Below are 20,448 nucleotides of genomic sequence, written 5' to 3' on the forward strand. Positions count from 1 at the left end.
AAGAGCCCGAAACTTCACTGGCCTTTGTTTGTAGGCATGCCTGGCTGAAACAAGTTCCAACTGGGCGGGTGGCTGTCTTAGAGGAACCCTCCCCCCGCATGATTGACAGCATTGTGCTGTGAATGAATGGGATTTTGCATATAAGACAATGGTTTTAGGACTACAGGCAGAGTCAACTACGGCAACATCAACTCCGAAGAAGAAGATGCAGAGAGAAGCCAGCAACACCTCCCAAGACCACTACAGGACCGGTGAAGCCTTGCATCTGTGCTGACCCCGTTTTCTCATCGACAGGGACACTGTGCCAAGGATGACTTCTCCTCCTTTAAGGTGGTGGGACCAACTAGTCTCAAGATCTGCTTTGTTCTGGGCCAACCCCTGTGTCGCTGCGATCTTCCTGGGCTGCAATTTCCCAATTCCTGGGTTCCTGGGCTATTGACAAGTGCAATGTCTTCCAAAGGAGGAATCCGGCTGAAACTTCACAGACATCCATTTGAGTGTACAGAAGCAAGAAATCCTTGTCCAGAGTCCCCTCACTAGAGTTTCGGACAGAGGGACAGTGGACATTCTAACCAGGGATATTTGTTCCTCTTTGGCACAGAGAAAAAGGCGCCAAAACCCTGAAGAACCACTGCAATGAGTGGAATCCAGTGCTGCTGAGTCCCTCTCGAGAGTGCTGCCACAGAAGCCTGCCAGACTGCTTCCCTTTCGTCACCACGACCAAGGTCCATGAACAAGGGTCTGCATCGCTGCATCAAGAAGGAAGTCAGCTGGAACATCTGCTTCAATTCTAAGGTACTGATGGGCTTTGGGTTTAACCACCTTTAGCCAAATCTAGTGCTTCCTAGCTTGGGGAGTGCTTCTTTCTATCCTTTTGAATTACTTTAATTAAGCCAAACGGCTTATGCAGATCAGGTAGGCTCTCTTGAGCTCCTGGATATTTCTTCAAAGAACTATTGACTGTTCAACAAACCTTTTCTACGAAGATCATCAGAACTAGAACTGTCCTAGTGACTTTGGCTGTCATGGCTCCATAAAGGAATCCATTCTGTACCCTGCTGGCTTCGGCAGTGCTTGTTCCCTTTAAAGGTTGTAATTGTTTAACATTCTTATTGATTGGAAAAATACTTCCTACATCCCTCTGGGAGAAAAGACTATTGTTGCAGTGCTACATTGTTCTATTCTACTCTAACACCGTTTCCCTCCAAACTCAATATTTTATGGTGAACCATAAGTGCTACTACTGACCTTGATTGATGTCACTCTGTGTGCTGGAAATGTTATAGTACAAAAAGAAATTGCTCACCTGCATTATTGCTGTTTGAATAACTTGATTCTGAAATTCTATTGAATGTTACTATTAGTTGCTGCATATTTGGTGTGATTCAATTGCTTTTTGTGTGTATAAATAAACAAATACATTACATATAACTTAAAGGTGTAAGTGTTTACTTGAATACTTGTATTTACTGATTTCAATGCACTGCTCTACAGCTCACAGTACTCCTTCTAAAATAAGGCTGGCTGCTCAGCCACTCTACTGACTTGTGTAGTACAGGCCTATGTTAAAAGTTGGGTCACTAATACCAAGCAGATACGTCTTGTAAAGTCCTACACCAGTTGTACTCTACACAATCCTATCTAACAGGTTATACCATACAAGCACAATATACACATATAATGGCTCTGTGTCATGCACAAGAATGCCACAGCCACAGGATGGCATCTCAGGTTCGTAAGATACGACCATGAGCACAGAATCTCCTCTGGGTCATCTCACCTGCGTGCCATGGGCACAGGTGGTTCTGTCTGTCGTACCACATGAGCATCATGGCGTATGATGGCAGCATTGGGTTGGAGCCATTAACGCCATGGCCACCAGATCACTACACTAGCTAGGTAATTCCTCTGTGGCATCAAGGGCACTGAATTCCAACTTGGTTTCATACTCATGCGCTTCAAAGGTACAAAATATCTGACCTGAGTCACACCACATGTCGCCATGGGATCAGGATAGCCAGTCTGGATCACAGCACATAAGCATCATGGAGACACAATACCTGGTCTGCAGCACATCACATGAGCGCCAAGGGCACAAAATGGCCACTTTGGGTCAGACCACATGAGTGCCACAGCAGATCTAAGTCATACCACATTAGCGCCATGGGATCAGGATTACCAGTCTGGGTCATGGCACATAAGCATCATGGATACACGATGCCTGCTCTGAGACAAACCACATTACCGCCAGGGACACAAAATGGCCTCTTTGGGTCATACCACATGAGTGCCACAGGAGATCTGAGTCAAATCACATGAACGTCATGGGGTCAGGATAGCCAGTCTTGGTCATAGTACATACGCATCATGGATTCATGATAGCTGCTCTGCATCATATCGCGTGAACACCTGGGGCACAAAATGTCTGCTTTGGGTCATATACCACATGAGGGCCACAGGAGTTCTGAGTCATAACACATGAGCAGCATTTCATTAGATTAGCCAATCTGGGTCATAGCACATACGCACCATAGATGTATGATACCTGCTCTGCAGCATATCAAATGAGCGCCAGGGGCAGAAGATGTCAGCTTTGGGTAGTGCCTCATGAGTGCCACAGCGGACCTGAGTCACACAGTACCACATAAGTGCCATTTGATTAGAACAGCAGTTCTGGGACAGAGCATATAAACCCCACGAATACAGCATACCAGTTCTGTAAAATGCCAAATGAATGCCACAGGGACAATGTGGCAGTCTAGGATCATAACATAGTCAGTTCTGTTCGCTCACCACCCAGCAAGATATATACCATCCCATTGTAGCCCACCTTGGCTAAATAACTGAGGCCAGACAAGCTCTTCTTATTGTGGCACAAGAAGGCCGCAGTTTTATTCTTACACATTTCACACTATCACTTCAATCCAAAAATTAATATATTTAATAGTTTTTACAGCCCCAGACCATCGGCAGCAACTTCCTGTTTATTATTCTTTCTCCTCGGCACCCCTCTATTCCTTTTATCTCTTTCTCTATTTACAGTGAGCTCTCCTTTTCTCCTTATCCATTCTTTTTCCAGCATACTTAGGTCTCACTCTCTGAACCTCCCAGAGCCTCCCGCTCTGGGCGAAACACATTGACAGCCGCAGCTGATGGGCTGCAGATAGCGCTGTTATGGTTTCCTTTTTCCATCAGCCTAGGTGGAAGCTGGCGACCACGGGGGTGTACCTCCTTTTTGACCTTGCCACCCCCTGCCGTGCTAGGCTAACTGGGAGCCATTTACTCTTGGTCCTCTCTCCCCTCCATCAGGAGGTTAGTTTTGGCACTGCTTGATTGCTTGAGTTACTGCCACAGCAAAAAGATTTTGTTTCCCCTTTCCCGCCCCCACTAGTGCAAAAATGTGCTTATTATGCACAGCCTCGCCCTCTCAGGGCATTCTCCAAATTCCACAAAAAGAGGTACCAACTCATATCCGACAGGTGAACCCTGTCCGTCTCATGATACGCAGGCACTCCTAAATTTATCATCCCATGCCTGATAGTTGAGAAACCAGCCCCCCTGCAAAATGTTGCTGTTGACATTGTCATGTTGTGCAGCAGTCAGGCTCGTTATGTGATGCTGGGCTCGGTGGGGGCCTTAAAGGGATGTGACTTTGCGGGACGGGAAGTCCCCAGTTTAATAAAGAAGGGTATAGCGCTGTGTGGGCCTCCCATTATTTGCACGCTGCGCACTTGGTTATAAGCCCGTCGCTGGGGCACTGCTGACAGGCAGGTCACGCCTGTTAATCGGAACACCAGCACCCAAAGTACCCTGCGTGTGGGGGGTGGATCCTGAGGCCTCTCGCACAACGACTCGGGTCGCAGAAGCGGGCTGATTTTCCCACCTTTCGGGCAGTGGCGGTGAGAGCAAGAGAGAGCGTGTAGAAGGACCTGAGGGAGTAGCTGAGTCTCCTCATTACAAAGGCTTCATTTCTTACGACTGCAGGAGCGCAAGGAACACTGCAGTAGTGGCTGATCACACGGCAGACAGGGTGTCCTGTTAGCATTGGCAGGAGAAGGCGCACCCACTGCTGTGCAGGCTCCAGATCCTACACCAGCCCTGGTGAGGAGTTGGAGAGCCCCTTACAGGGGAGACACCCAGAAAACCCTGAATTCTAAGGAAAGGAGGTGTGCGGGGGACATATACCTCACCACTATGGGAGGCTACTGTTAAGATGGATTTCTAAACTCTGACCTTGAGGGCAGAAGTTTAGGAGGCAACCCTCGGTTTAGTGAAACAGGGGAGCCTTCTGGACAAGCAAGACCAATCTAGATAGCTTGGCAGGCAGTCAAGACTAAGTGGGTCATTCTGAGTTGGGTGGTAAGGGTTTACAGGCACCGGTAAGGATGCCGGTGCTGGTAAACCCTTACTGCCCTATTCCGAGGTCCCTTAGCGGGTCCCAGCAGGAACGGCTGGTCTGACCAGCCGTTTTTTGCGGGACCCGTTAAGTGACCCTGGAGCTAATAATAGGCCTGCAATTTGCGGGCTCGTTATTAGCGCCTTCCCCATTCCCATTGAGCCCTATGGGGGCTCAAATGGGAATGGAGAATGGTTTACTGAATGGGGACTTACCGGGTCCGCATAGGTCGGAATGTCCCGGTAAGTCCCCATTCAGTGAGACCAGACCGGGACCCGGGGTTTGGAGGCAGCCATGGCGCTAAAAGCGCCATGGCTGCCTCCAAACTCATAATGACCTCCAAAGTCTCAGGAGGGGTGAGAGTGATCAGAAGCCCACAATGAGCACACACACATCAATGAACCACAAATAACTCTTAGACAAGTGAATATGAAAAATATCTATACATTTATTGTCAGCCGGACCGATTAGAAACAAGTAACTTTAGCAATGAGAAAACAGTTATTACAGAAATCCTTAAACTATACAATATATATATACATTACATTTCCTAAAGCAATTCAGTGATAAGATACAACCACATCCTGTAAAGAGAGGGTTAGGTTAGCACACAGATGGCATTAGGTCATTCTTTAGAGTTTGTTCCCTAACTTTGTAGTTCAACCCTAAGAAGTGGGGAGCCTTGTGCTCAACAGTACAGTTATGTGTAAAAACGCACGATGGCGTAGGTGAAACAAAAAGTGGGTCTTGTTGGAAGGGCTGTAGCAAGTCAGCAAGGGGCTTGAGGCAATGAAGAATTGGTTCCCACTTTTCAAGACGCCCCTGCCCTTCGCGGCAAAGCAGTGTTCAAATGGTGAGAATAGCTAGGGAGCGCAGGCTAACCCAGCCAAGTTCCAATATCTTTAAGTGATACTCATGCGTAAAAGTGATAGGTTGTGCCAGGGGGGCCACCGGTAAGTGATGCAAGTACTCAGCAACCTTCAGCACAGTCTGGACCAAACTTTGCCAGTTTAGACAAGGTCGATAGTCGGTTCGAGACCTGCAGTTTTGTGGGGCTCTGGATCTCAACGGCTGCGGTGGAGAACGACCATCCGTGATGGGACAGTTGCCTTTTCTTAGCTTCCAAAGGAGGTATGAAAAAAATTCTGGTGTAGCTTGCTTCAGGGCACAGGAGAGCAGAACAGCAGGGGGTCTATAGTGACCGTCACCACCAGGTAGTGACGCAGGAATCATGGATGCTGGCAGCATTACACACTGTCCTTATTTGGGACCCAACGAAAGCTAGGCCTATGAAATTTGGCAGGAGAATGCAAGAGACCACGAGCAAGCAATGTCCCAAGTCTCAGGTCTGCACTCAAGACAACGGTGGTGCTGCATGTTACCCTGAGTTAGAGCTGGACAGTTCGCTGGATGGCCTAGGAACACTTCATAAGGGGCTCCGTTTGGTGGATAAGCAGGGGGCACCGAGAGTAGTTGTTCCCACTACTCCAAATGGGTGAAGCATCTTGGCAGGCCTTCTTGATCGAAGAAGAAAGCAGGGTTCTGGCAGGACAGCAGAGGGTAAAGGGTGCCAAAAACTTCCAAATCATTTCTGGCTATTTCACAAGTCTTTTTCTTCATGTAGGAGACTTGGCTCCTTCTGTAGTTCGGGGAGAGCACAGGTGATCAACCTAGAATGGATGCAGAGCCCCTTCACCTATCCAAGATTAGCTTTGTGCTAAAATCGAAGACTTCCAATAGAAGATCTGCTCTCTTGCAGGCATCCCAGACGTGGACCAATCACGGCCCACAGAATCACAGTCATTCAGGCACTCCAGACATTCTGGCACTAGTAGTGTGGATTGGGACTAAACAGTCCCAACCTGCTTCCTGGGCACACATACTTGACAGGCAGAAATCCGCTGTACAGGAGGGTCCTTTTTCATCCCATCAAGCTTTCTGGCATCTGTAAATTCTGAGTCTGAGACAGGAACAAAGGAACAGACGCCTGGGTGAGTTTCACAGCCATCTTTATTTACAGGTTACTAGACACTCTGGAAAAGTACACACAGTCATTCTGCCTTCCCCTTCTTATATAGGCCTTTTTGAGTGATGCAACACCCCATGCAAATTACTACCTTGTCAGAGCATATATCTGATAGGTCCTTTTAGCCAGAGAAAAGCCCTCCCTATCTTTTGATTGGGTGGCTTATCTGTAACTCACCAAGCCCACATTACTTCATACTTGGTAAACACTTTCTGACTGACGCATAGACTGATAAGCTTATTTTAGACCCAGCCGAACATAATTTCACATCCTTCAACTCCTGCCAAAAACAATTATAATCACCCCACTTGTCACTTCTTATCTACTGTTAGAGGTTCTGCCAAGTTTTAGTCAGTGTCTCAAAATGTGGAGAAATAAATGTTAGCTCAATTATGTTGCCATGTAATGCAGATGTTCTATTAAATTGGTCTTCAAAAGTACATCATGCCATTTCTCATTATGGGCCTTGTCCGGCTTTCCTGCCAAGTTCCAAATGTAACCTCCCAGACGTGCTTATCTTTCAACAAGATGCTGCCAAAGAATATTCTTTTATCAGCATGAGTCAGGATTTACACACCTGCTCTTAAGACACCATTTTGTGCTTTGGCATCCATTTTGAAACATATTTCAATTTACCATTGTGCTACCATACAGGGAGTCATTATTTACTTTTAAGCATTTCTCATTGTGTATCTCTTTTTAAGAATATATTTTTACATATTCATAATATGTGTGTAATACTTGAGGCACTCTTCACTTCCTGGGTGATTCTATCCCAAATATGCGCTGTGCCACGTTCACTTTTTTATATTCAAATAAAAGTGCTATAATTCTGATTTCTGCAATATTGGAATCATTGATCTGCCTATCATGTTATCTATACTCAGTTTGAGGAGGGAGGGGTCTGGCACCCCTATGCACACCCGCTCTGGCCAGTATTCGACCACTGCTCAATGCACGACTAGTACACCCAGTGTCCGCCCTCCCCATATACACTGTACCTATACTTCCCTATCTCAGTCACCCCCCTCAATGTGGTGCTTTATCTAAACATGGGAGGTTTCATAAAAGACATTTCAAGGAATCAACAGTGTCTTCAATCATATTGTACTGTTCTAATCTAAGACATATATGTATCATCTTTTGTCAAATGACCATTGCAACCGTTTCACCCTCATAGAATCTTTGTATGCACATATACTCAAAGAATAACTTTGTTCGCTCCTGTCTGGATCCAATCCCCATTACCCTATTAATATAACATGCACAACAAGTGATTTCAGCCACCACGAGAATCAGGAGAGATAATTCCTTGATGGAACCACCCAGCCCATTTTCTCCTATTCTGTCCATATGCAACATTTCACTGTTTATATGCATTGTTTTCCCTTCCTCCGACCCCATGACACTTCCTTGTTTCCTGCCCTTTCCCCATACATTTTAATTTCGTCCTCGTTTTCCGTCGACACATCTTCCACCAGATTAATCTAATTTTCTTTATTCTGCACCCAACGACCTTCTTTATTTTTAGTCCATTTGTTTTATTTGTCCTTTGGGCTGCTTTGCAGCAAGTTCACATGCCCCATATTTCATAGGCCAGTCCTTGGTTTGTTTCATTGTTCTTTGCGACCATAGAGGACTCGAACTCTCAATCTTCTTTATTCACATAGAATAGTCAGAGGGGAGGCATTTGATTGTTTCGGGGAAACACAAGGATTGGGGAGTCTCATAGCGAAAAACTGTTTTGACGATAGTTGCAACTGGACATCTGGCTGGGTCTCTCAAAGCCCTTTGCACCCAGGGCTTTTCTCCCTGCTCGCAGGATCGGTTGCGGACAATCACCTGGTGTGCAGTTACCTCCCGTCCATCTGTAATATAAAACTGAATGAGTTTATTGAAAAATAAGTCTATCCTTATCATCAGTACTGCCCCATCAAACCCAAACCTTAGAATATTCATGTCCTTCCTATAAACATTTCTACCTCCTAAAAGCAATCACTACTGCTTTTTCTCTTTTAATAGAATGGCTGCTTCCTTCTCCCTTTTCGGCATATCTTAGTATCATATATGCTTCATGCACATTGGCTGTTACCGGGGTTTGGCTATGATCGGAGACCATAGAGCATATATATATATTTGCCTTTTTCTGGCATTGCCCTAATCTTTCATGGGCTTTTTCTTTCCAACAATGTTAAATAGGAAAGGAAACATGTTCTCTGTGGTTGTTATTCTTCCTTCACACCATAGAGTCATACAGTCACTTTCTTTATGATAAAAATAATAAAAGACAAAACAGAAAACAGAAAATTCAAAACACTTTTTCAAAAAAAGGATGTGTTTTCTTCAGTTGCTCCCTTTCTTTCTTCTTGGTGCATCCGTAGCTGAAGAAGAAGACGCTGGTATGGATTCCTGTTACCTGTAGAAAACCGAAATAGAGGCAAAGTCATGTTTAAGCTCACAGTTATTTCCTCAAGGTAGGCCTTTGCTTCTTTCTCTCGATGTGATGTTACTGAGGTCATCACTTTGGCATTTTTAGCTCACTAAACTATAGATTCACTTTTCTGAAAAAGAAAACCCGTTGGTGCACGTTTAATTTCTATCGAATTTTCCATAGGTTTAGTGACAGGCCTGTATTTAGTCTTTTCTGCTATGCTGAACATTTTCTCTGTACTTTTGATTTCCTCTTCCTGATGGCGTGGGACCACGGTCTCTTCTTTCTTTGCTGTGTTTATTCTGTTGAGATATAGTTAACATTTTACGTTGTCCTTCCTACACTAATCTTGCCTACCCCTGTTATTTGGACCCCCAGCACTGAATCTATTAAGTGCATGCAGGTGTGGCATATAGAAATACACTGTTTTGCCTATCCTTAATATTTCATGCATTTGCCAAGTTTTCATATTTGGCATTTCCTTATTACTAGAATTAAAAAAAGTTACTCCACCTTTTATCCAAAGTGTTCTTCATTCTCGTCATTAAATATGCCCATACTTGCATATATATGCTAGTCTGTGCTCACACCTGTTTGCACCTGTCTTGGGAAAATGCTACCCATTCAAAAAGGACTGTATCCTTTACTGCCTTTTTTCTGTACTCACCTGGGTCTTCTAATAATGATCAATAAGGTTTGCTCCCACACTTACTGTGTCAACTGATACTTACCTTTGTATTTTCTACTTGTCCACTAGTACTTACTTTTGTTATAATGTTTTCTTCTCATTATATTGCTGTACTGCACTAAGGCCATATAGACATCCTTCCGCGCTCCAAAAGTGACAATATTTTTCATCTGTAAAACATGAATCAACGTCTTCATATGAACATAAACAATGTTCTTGTTACTTACTCTCGTATATTCTTTTGTGCCGTTCTACTAAAAGTTCTCTCATTCTGTTAGATCAATGTTGGCCATTCCTAACTTTTTGGCCTTTCATTAATTGCATTTTATTTTCATCAAATAATTTACGCTGATCTATTGAAACAAGCACCATCCATTGTGCTCATTTTTTGCAAATGTGGATATCTTAATCAGACCTTCCTCCATCACCATGCTGACAATGCTACTATTTGTTCCTTTATTTACACCTTCTGTCAACTTGTGTTTTCTGCTGCTTTAATATTCATTAATTCATTCATCCATTCATTAATTATGTATTTATTTCTCCCCCTGAAACAACGTTAATCTTTTTAGTTTTGAACTTCTTAATTCAGTACTTTTAGCTTTAACTGTTTATGATTACTTTACATTAATTAGTCTAACTGTAACACAAATCTCTAATTTTTTTACATATTTATAATCTCTTACATGTGTGTACCTTTTATTTTGTCCCCCTGTTCCTTTCAATATACCAATGTCATGAGAGCATGTCGTCCACAAGACGCTTGGCACTCTGTCCAAGTCTTTTTGAAAATATGCTGGGCACCACCCCATTTTTATCATTTGCTGTGGTATTTCCCCTTTTCTCTATTTTTATCCAGTATGCGATGCTCATAAAAAACCACCACTTAATCATCTGTTGAGTCCTCTCTAAATATGTCGTCATCAGTGACGTCAGTCAACCGAGACCCTTCTTCAAGAGCTATCACTGTTCTCTGTGGTCTACCCTCATTGTCCATTCCTTTGAGCATTGCCTTTTCATTTCATACTATGGCTACCTTTAATTGTATAGGGATGATATTCTCACCATCTTCTCCACTAAACCAGGTAGCCATGTTAATAAAATGCTCACCTCATTAAGGAAAACCTCTGGCTCCACTAAAACACCTCACAGAGCCACTTGCGTTATGAGTGCCAGTATAAACTCGCCCATGTTTAATTAGTGTATTCCAGAAGTAGAACACCCTATCGCTTGTTCAACAAATGAAATCATCATGCTAAGTTTTGTCATCAAATCCCTTCCCAAAATATTAACTGGTGTTTGTTGCAAATATAACAAAGGATCAGTCATGTCACACTTTCCTATAGAGACTGGTAATTAATCAGGAAAAAAAGGAACTCAACTTGGAGATCCAAAGAACCCTTGAGTATTTATGGCAATTCCCATCATTGGATACCTTTCCTCCTGTGTACATGAACATGTAGCCTCAGTGTCTCTTATCATCACATTAACCCATGGCTCCTCTTGGGGGTCTGGTATCACTCATAATTCTGAACACATCAAGTCATCCTGTGAGCTGTCCTATTGTGGGTGCATGCATACCCCCGTTCCTGTAAAAGGATTTCCTCCTACCACAGTGGCACCTCCTATTCTGGGTGTTAACCCCTGTCCTGTGCATATCACTTAAGTCTGTATGGGGGCTTGTTGCACTTGTCCCTGTAGTGAATTCATTGGCACTTGCTCTAGCTGCTGTACCTGTTCACACTGAGCACTTGAGTCTGATACAATGACTGATCTTGGGTGAACCCTAGTATCCCTATCTCTTATCTCTCCTTAAACCAATTAAGTCAAGGTACCCCTATCTTCTCTTCCATTTATAGTCTCCAAAAATCTAGCCACTCTTATATTTCGCTTCAGTAACACATAATGTTCCTATCTGGTATTCTTAATGTAAAGCAAAAGCATCCTATGTGTGTGTGTGTGTTCTCATTGCAGTATTGAATTCCTTCTCTGACATCCTATGTTTATTTTTATGTGCATTGAGCCTGTAATCCATTCATTGCCTGTGCTTCCACAAGATCTTGTGTGAACGTGTGTGTGCCTGTGTTTGTGCGTGTTTGTGTGCATGTGTGTGTGTGAGTGTGTGTGCGTGTTTGTGTGCATGTGTGTGTGTGAGTGTGTGTGTGTGTGTGTGCATGTGTGCATGTATGTGTGTGCATGTGTGTGTGTGTGTGTGTCACTCCCCCTGCCCGGGGGGGCATTACTGTGTCAGGTAATGCCCCAGGGCCCATAGTTGGAGTTTCACAACTGAAAAATAAAAATGAAATATAAATTTAAATATACATTAAATATAAATTAAATATAAAAAATAAAAAATGCCCACCATGGAAGAGGAAACAAAGTCTGTTCTCCCTTTCCATGGTGGTCATTGAGAAAAGATCTTTAAAAAGTAAACAGATAAGATGGCCACCATGGAACAGGAGAAGGGACTACACATAATCCCCTCTCCCTTTCCATGGCAGCCATTACAAAAATAGGAAAAAATTGTAAAGTAAATGGCCACCATAGAAAGGGAGAAGGGACTACACGCCCTCTCAGTACAATAGCTTTAGCATTGCTAACAGCATAAATCCAATGGCAAAGAAGATGAAGACCCTTTGCGTCATATTGGACTCAGAACTGAAAATGAACCAGCACGTCTCACAGATTCGGTCTTCTTGTGGTCCGATTAAACTGCGTTTTCACTTCCAGCGGTTTGTGTTGCATAAAAATGTGTCCGCCCTGGCCACTGCTCTCATAAATTCCTGTCTGGACTATTGCAATAGTCTTCTGAGCGGTACCTCCCAGTCTAACCTAGCAGCATTGCAGGTCGTCCAGAACAGAGCAGTACGTGCTATCAATGGCATAGCCAGACGTGCCCATATAACTGCTTCAAGGCGGGAACTGCATTGGTTGTGAAAGTAAGATGCTTCCTTGGCAGCAGCGTCTGCTTCCACGTTTCCTAAGGAGATAAAATCAGTATTGTTTGTATGGGCCTGGCACTTCACTATAGCTACCACGGTAGGGTCTTTTAATGCCTCTATCAGTTCTGTAAGAAGCTCTGCGTGTTGTCCAGGTGACCCATCTGCCCTGTGGAACCCTCTCCGTCCTCTACTGGCCAATCCCCCGTGTACTGTAGTAGTCATGTAAATTGAATCTGTATAAATTGTAACTGCACACCGCTTTACTGCATGTAATGCTTCAATGAGTGCTACTAGTTCTGCAGCTTGTGCTGAGTAATGGGCTGGTAGGCGCTGCTGTATTAGCACTTCGTACTCATCTTCCTCTAACCTCACAACAGCTATTCCCATGTGTTTTTCTCCTGTCTCAGAATTTATTGATGCTGACCCGTCTATGAAGAATACTTCTCCTTCAGTTAGTACATTTTCACTCGCCATGGGTGTGTCTCCATCCTCACCTCTGTACGTCGCACAATCGTGCACTTGCATGTCCTCCACTGTGCAGGTTTCTGTAATGAATCATGCAGGGTTCACTGTCTTGCATCTCACTATGTGTATGTCACAAGTCTCTCCCCTTCTCACCTGCTTTTGTTGTTTGCTTGCGACCTTCTGGGATGTCTTCTTTCTCACGGTCTGGGATTTGTACAAACCCGAACGCTGGTCCTCGGATTCCAGCATGAGGTTCGCTATCCAGCTTCCGGGAGTATTCAGAAGTCCAGGATGGATACCAGGAAGGAATGAAGTTGCACGCTTGGATCACGGAACGCCGTGATCCGAGTGCGTAAGAAATCCAGGAAGATAAGGTAGAGGAATAGGAGGAAGGACGGGGTTTCAAGGAACCGGTAACAAGGAATCAAAAGGGAGCCCCGACCAAACTCCGGCAACACACGTCCGACTACAGCAAGCGGTAGCGTTGAGATGCGCAGAACCGCGGGGACGTGTGTCTCTTGTAGAGCGTGCAGCGTGGAACATAGAAACTGACCAGGAGCATTCCGTTTCGAGCGGCCATGTTGGAAGGATCACTGCATTCAATCTCCTATGGGTCAGGGACCAGGAAGTCCAGAAGGGGGCGCAGACGACGGTTCATGACAGTGTATGTTCGCGCTGGACAGAATTATTTTGTATGCTGTAGCTCTTTGCCTGGTGAGTGTGCTTTTTGATCTTTCCAATATAGCAAATAGGGAGTGCTCCACGAACAGTGTCACGGAACATCCCATCACTATTGTTGCACTTTTCTCAATTGCGAACTCTGCAGCTGCGAGAGATTGCTCGCAAGCGAAGTGTCCTTGCATTACTGCAACCAGTGTTCCTCTGTAATAGGCCAGTGGCTTGTGTCCCAAAGATGTTTTCTGTGTCAGTACTGCTGTCATGAGTGACCCCTTGCAAAGTGAGAACAGATAAAAATCGCGCTCATAGTCTGGGTTTGCGAGTACGGGTGCGCTTGAAATTAGTTCTTTGAGTGATGTGAAGGCATCATCCAGTTCTGCTTGTATTTCTGTGTTTTCTCTTTGAGCTTCTTTGAGTCCCTGCAGTAATGGCCTTGTGTATGCTGCATAATCTAGTGTCCATGCTCGGCAGTAGTTACACATGCCTAGAAATTTCGGCATTTCCTTCACTGTTTTTGGCCTTTGGTTTACTGCTCTAATGGCAGCCACTCTGTCTGGTATTATTCTTTTACCGTCTTTTGAAATTAGTTGTCCCAGGTACAACACTTCTCGTTGGCAATATTGCAATTTTCCTTTGTCCACCTTGTAACCTTTGTGGGCCAACAATGTCAGAAGCGTAATAGAATCTTTCCTGCACTCCTCTTCATTTTTTCACCAAATCAGCAAATCATCCACGTACTGAATAATGGTGCTGTCTGTCTCTACATTTCCTAGATCTTCGTGTAAAATCCTGTTAAATATGCTTGGGCTTTCACAGTATCCCTGGGGTAGTCTGCAGTGCTCATACCTTTTTCCTCCCAGTGTAAATGCTGTCAGATATCGGGACTCTTCCGCTAATGGTACTGAGAAGAATGCGTTCTTCAAATCGACCACTGTAAAACAAGATGCATCCTTCGAGATGCTGCATAGTATTGATGCAGGATTGGGGACCAATGGGAATTCTTTTTGTATGATATCATTGAGTGGGCGTAAGTCTTGGATCATCCTCCAAGCCCCTCCTTTTGCTTTCTTGATTGGGTAGATACAGGTATTGCATGGCGAATTTGATGGTACTATTATTCTCTGTGCTAACAATGCAGTGATCGTTTCCTTTATTCCTTCCTCTGCTTCCCGGGATAGGGGGTACTGTTTTACCACTGCCATCAGCTGCACTGGTACCTTTCTTGTCTGTATCATAATATCACATGGGATTGCTATTTCCATTATTATTTCCCCATCACTATCTGAGTCTGTGAAGAGGTCTTCGTCTGATAAATCTCGCAGTGCAATGTCGGCGTTGATGCACAACACTGTGCGCCACTCGCAGCCATGTATGTGCATTGCAATGACCGCTATTCTTTGTGCCGAAACCTGTACTGCATGTAAATCTAGTGAAATCACTGTTCCTGGCAATTTTTCTGGGCATGCTAAGGGGCGGAAAACAAATTCTGCAGGTACCCTCCACTCCTGACGCTTCAATTCTGGGAACACCCGTGCCAGTGTTTTTAACCCCTGGATGAACATATCTGGGTCCACGGGTATGCTGCGCACCTCTGGCACTGTTGCTCATGTGTGCACTACCAGCATCACTCGCATAGGGCAAATCCCGGGTGTTGAGCAAATTATTCCTCTCTTTGTGAAGGAAATAGTCATGTTAAGTTTGCTGAGGAGATCCATTCCCAGTAAGTTAATTGGCGATTGTTCATAATACAATAGGGGTGCTCTTACTGTTTTACCTCCCACTGTTACATCCAATTCATCTGTGTAAGGAACTTCGATCACCGCCCCAGAGAACCCCTGCGTCTCCAATTTACGATTAGATAGCGGAAACCTGCCTCCACGTAGGCATGAATTTTCGGCTCCCGAATCCACCATAAAAATGAATTGTTTGTTCCCTATCTCCGCCCCTATCAATGGTTCCTCTGCTGTATCGAGGGTCGTCGATATTACTGGACATGCAAGTGCTCTGTGTGGACTGTCCTATGCTGGGTGCCTCGTGGTCCCCCCTTGACTGAAAACATTTCTTGATACCACTGCCACTCCTCCATATGGTGCAGGTGCACCATTTGCCGTTGTGGCGAAGGGGTTACCCTGTGTTTATGGCATGTGTTTGCGGCATTGTGGGTGCTGTTGAACATTATGTGGTTGCTCTCTGTGTTGTTCTGGGCACCTTTGATTCTGTTGTCCTTGCCCTCCTCCCATCGGTAACCCATATGGGCTCCCTGGGTGGGGGTGACCATAATGCTGGTCATCTTGGTAATTATTGTTTGGTCTGCTCCTACATTCTCGTGAGAAGTGTCCCCATCTCCCACAGTTCCAACAATTTCCTTGTCCTCCTCTAGGTCCCTGCCCCCGATACCCCCATTTCCTCCATACCCTAGACCACCCCCTCTGCACCCTCGGTACCCACCTCTTCCTCCCCGGGTGCTCCACACTTGCCACTGCGGTCCTCCGCACTGCTCCTGTCCATTCCACTGCGACTGCCCATTGCCAGCCCAATTTGCTGCCATCCTTCCTTGTATCACTACTGATCCCTCCTCCTCCTCCGCGTTCCTATCTGGGGGAGTGCTGCTACAGCTGCGACGACCTTCACCAGTTTCGTTTGTATTAACTTTGCCTCGTCTGCCAACCTTCTCTGTGCTATCTCCTTCTCCCTTTCTTTGATTCTTTTGCAATGGTCTACTATTATACTTTGAATTTCGGCCAACCCTTTGCTTCAATCCCTGCTATTTTTTCGAGTGCTTTCTGAACTTCTTTTGGGAGCCCTCTCTTTATTATAAAGTAAAATAGGGATGTTGATTGATCCCAGGCCGTACCCGTCTACCCTTTCCACATCTCCTGCACCCGTAAAATGAAATCCATAGCATCTTCCCCATCATTCATGGTGCACTGCATTACTGACTGTAAATCAGGGGTGTCTGGGAATGTCTCTCTCAAAGCATCCCATATCCTTGCGCACACTGTATTGACGCAAGCTCCATCATGGCAGTTACAATCTAATGTTATTCCCGGGAAACCAGCCTTTGCCCAGACCCTGTCTGCTCACCCACTGCTAAAGGCACCCCCGCCGTGTGCTTCTCAAATGCGTATATCCACTTACTTGCTCCTCCCGACAGCGGGGGCAATAATTTCAATAAGTTGGCTTTATCCATCTGAGCCCAGGGTATGTCATTTGGCCTCCCACCTCCTCCGTTGCCATTCTTCCCACTCTATTCCTCAACCTTCCAGTCCATTCTTCTTCCATGGCCTTCCCCAGGGGTGTTTCATCTAGCCTTACTGGTATTCCCCCAGTTGCTAACCCCAAACTTCCCCCTTCCAACTCATCTTCTTCTATGTCGCACCACAATTCCTCCATCCCTCCAGTTGCCATTCCCTCTTCCCCTATGTTTTCTTCAGGCATATGTTGTTCCAGCTCTATTATTCTGGTTGGCTCTTCCTGTATCCGGAATAGTATTTCCCCTTTTTTCCACCCTTCCTCTATGGACCTGTCAGGTGTTTGTACCCTCTGTGTTTTCTCGGTCCTAGTCATGCTTGACCCACTTTGCTCACAAATGTTTCATATTCTAGAGAGTTCATTCCGGGCCATTGAGAGTCGGGAGTCTAAGTCTTCTGTTAATTTTTCAATATGTACTGTGGGCGTACTTACCTGTCCACTTGTTCTGGGGCAATCATATGGCAGGGGTGCAGTGGGCCGTGAGACAGCTGCGGGAGTAGGTGTGGACACATACAGGGGGTCACTATACCCCTCAGTGGGCACTGGTTTATTTAGGAGGGGGTACAACAGAGTTACCTCTATGGACCCCTCTTTCCCCCTACCCTCGCCTTCACTTTCTTCTGCTGCCAGGGGAGTAGTGGTAGTGGTGGTTTGCTCCTGCTCTATTTCTTTCCTTTTGGTTGGATGCACCTCTTCGAATAGCCTCCATAAATCTAGTATCTCCCTTCTATTATGGAATTGTTTTCCCTTGTACTTTATGAATAAGCATGTGGCTACCATGTCCAAAACACTTTTATCAAATGATCCTCCTTGGCGCCATACCTGGGGTAGCCCTTCTCCCTTCAATTCTGTGACCCACTGGTCATGGTACTTGGTTATGCGGTCTGCATAGCCTGGTAAATTTTTACAAATATGAGCCTGGGGTGTCTGAGCCCCCATGTTACCCTCTCGTTGTTCACTCTCTTGTGTTACCTGCGTCTATTAGGGTACCTTACGTGTGTGTGTTTAGTAATAGCAATTCTTAACCACTAATGTATTTCTGCAAAATATCTCAGCCCTGAATCTTACCAGGTCACACTTACAATTACCATTTCACAAAACCCTTGTTACCATTAATTAAGCATTTTAACCTTGCATTGCAAAAATAGCATATTCAACACATGATAGACATCAACAAACATTTAACTTACAACACATAACAAAAACCCTCCCTTTCCTTGCCCTGCAATTTTCTTTGAAAAAGACCCCCTATCCCTTACCCAGTTCTTCCCTGCAACCCTTAAAGTTTATAGAGTATTCACTAATATAATTTCATCCAGAATAAGGAAAAAGAGAAAAGCGTTTTCTAATCTATACACCGTGGGCCTCATTACACGGAAGGCGGTGATCCAGGGTGCTATTAGCACCCTGGACCATGCTGGTAAATTACCGGCACCGCCTTGGCGGTAAGGGGATTTACCGCCCCATTCCAAGGTCGATGGGGCGGTAAATCCCCCTTCCGCCATTGCCCTTCCCCATTCCCATTTCTGCCCCATAGGGCTCTATGGGAATGGGGAAGGCGCTAATTACGGCACCGCAATTTTGCGGTGCCGTAATTAGCTCCGAGGTCCCTTAGCGGGTTGGTTTTTAACGCCTGCAAAAAGCAGGCGTTAGAGCACCAACCCGCTAAGGGACCTCGTAGTACGGCGGTAAGGGTTAACGGTGACCGTTAACCCTTACCGCCGTCCGTGTAATGAGGCCCCGTGTCTCTTTCTTCTCAGACACCTTTATTTCTATTCTCCATTATTTCACTTATTACCAGCACTAGTCAAGATAGCACTATGCAGCGCCACTTTCTACCCCCTTGCAGAGCTAGGTTCCCATCTTCCTTTTTTCACCTTGTTGTCCTAATGGCCATATGCAGAGAAAGAAAAAAGTATTAAAGTATTAAAGTACCAGTCGATTTACCCCAAAGAAACCCCTTTCTACCTCGCTTGACCTCGTACACTCTGGTCTCTATCCCCCTCCTTTTATTGTCACTCGCACTTAATACTCACGTGCCCGTCTTGATCCGAGACTCTCCGGACCCGGTCCGTCCAGGCAGCACTGCCTCACACTCAATTGCCGCCCCCGGCGAGCGGTACTAAGGTTTTTTTGGAGCGAGACCCTTACCCTTTTGCCCTACTGCATGCGCAAGTCTAAGCGTACCAGTTGCCGTAGGCGGGCAGCTCTCTTGAGGTGGTGCGCCGTGCGTCTCCACTGTGGCCAGGGACGTCTTGTGCCAAAAGGGGACAAAAAAGACAAATCACATCTTCGGGGTCACCACTGACAGTAAGCGTCCCCCAATAAGGCAGTTAACCCCCTTCAATGAGAGGCAATAAAGGACACACCCCAGGAGGGAATGAGACCACCACCAAGTGCGGTTGAAAGTAAAAGGTTTTATCTAAATCGATATAGGGCATGCAAAGGACTCTGCAACTTCAAGAGCGCTCTGTCTGACAATAGCAAAGACAGTCAGTTATATCACAAATACACGTCATGCATGAGCTAAGCTATAGGGGCACCATAGTCTTGGGGATTGGATGGCGACGACTAGCTACTATGTTATCTATATGCTCGGTGCTCCATGATTGGCGGGGATCCACGTGGTGGCATCACGAAGTGCTTGGGTCAGCTGGGCTCGTCGGGGTGGAGCTCCAGGGCACTGGCTATCAACGGAGATTCACCACTTTGGTCCTAGAAACTTGCCCTTGTGACAATTCATACAAATTCATCATACTCATCTATACCGAGTTGTTATGTAAAACCTTTAACACATCAATCTAATACCAGGGTGGGGACACAGGGAAACAGTATACAAGACGAGGCTTCCTTCATACAGCATCGTAAAGTTGTCATTAGCAAAGGGTCCAGTCTCACGGGTCCAGGTGTCTTATCAGGGGGCACAGGTCAAACTACCTTCATCATTTTATCCTGTTAGATGTAGTAAATGATGGCTCTGGGGGATGTTTCTATAAGGACGGATAACTGTCTTTGTGGTCTGCTGAATTTGGGTGGACTAAAATACCATTAGGTCAGTGGGGGCACATAGCTGGCACCTCAAAGGCGGTGGGATTAGGGACTGGGTGGCTCGTAATTCACTTGGCCTGGCCATGGCTGTACACAGTGGTTGTATGCCGGCCTCTGACATGGGGGAGATAAATCCTTGATGCAGGTCCGAAGGGAATGCGGGGAGGTGAAGCTGTGATGTTCGAACACCAGCAAGTCCCAGCGAGCCTTGGCGGGAGGAGGGGGAGATGGCCTTGTAACTTTGTGCGAGTCCCTATTCACTGGGCTGCACAAATACTATTTCGAGAGGACGGATTGCTAGGGCTGGGGGGGGCATTAGGTGAAGTATACATTTATACTGTTCCAATGTGCTCACATCACTAGGTTCATAAAATGGAAGTTTTTCATTGGCACATACATTGCATAAGGTTAGTCAGTCTGATGCTTGCAACTCATGAGGAAGGTGAACATACAAAAAGGGTGAGGTAGTACTAGGTTGGGTTATATGCTCAGAAGCAAGGAAACAACGTGTTCATCTAACAT

Source organism: Ambystoma mexicanum, chromosome 8, assembly GCF_040938575.1.
Source record: "Ambystoma mexicanum isolate Mex_15411 chromosome 8, UKY_AmexF1_1, whole genome shotgun sequence".
NCBI lineage: Eukaryota > Metazoa > Chordata > Amphibia > Caudata > Ambystomatidae > Ambystoma > Ambystoma mexicanum.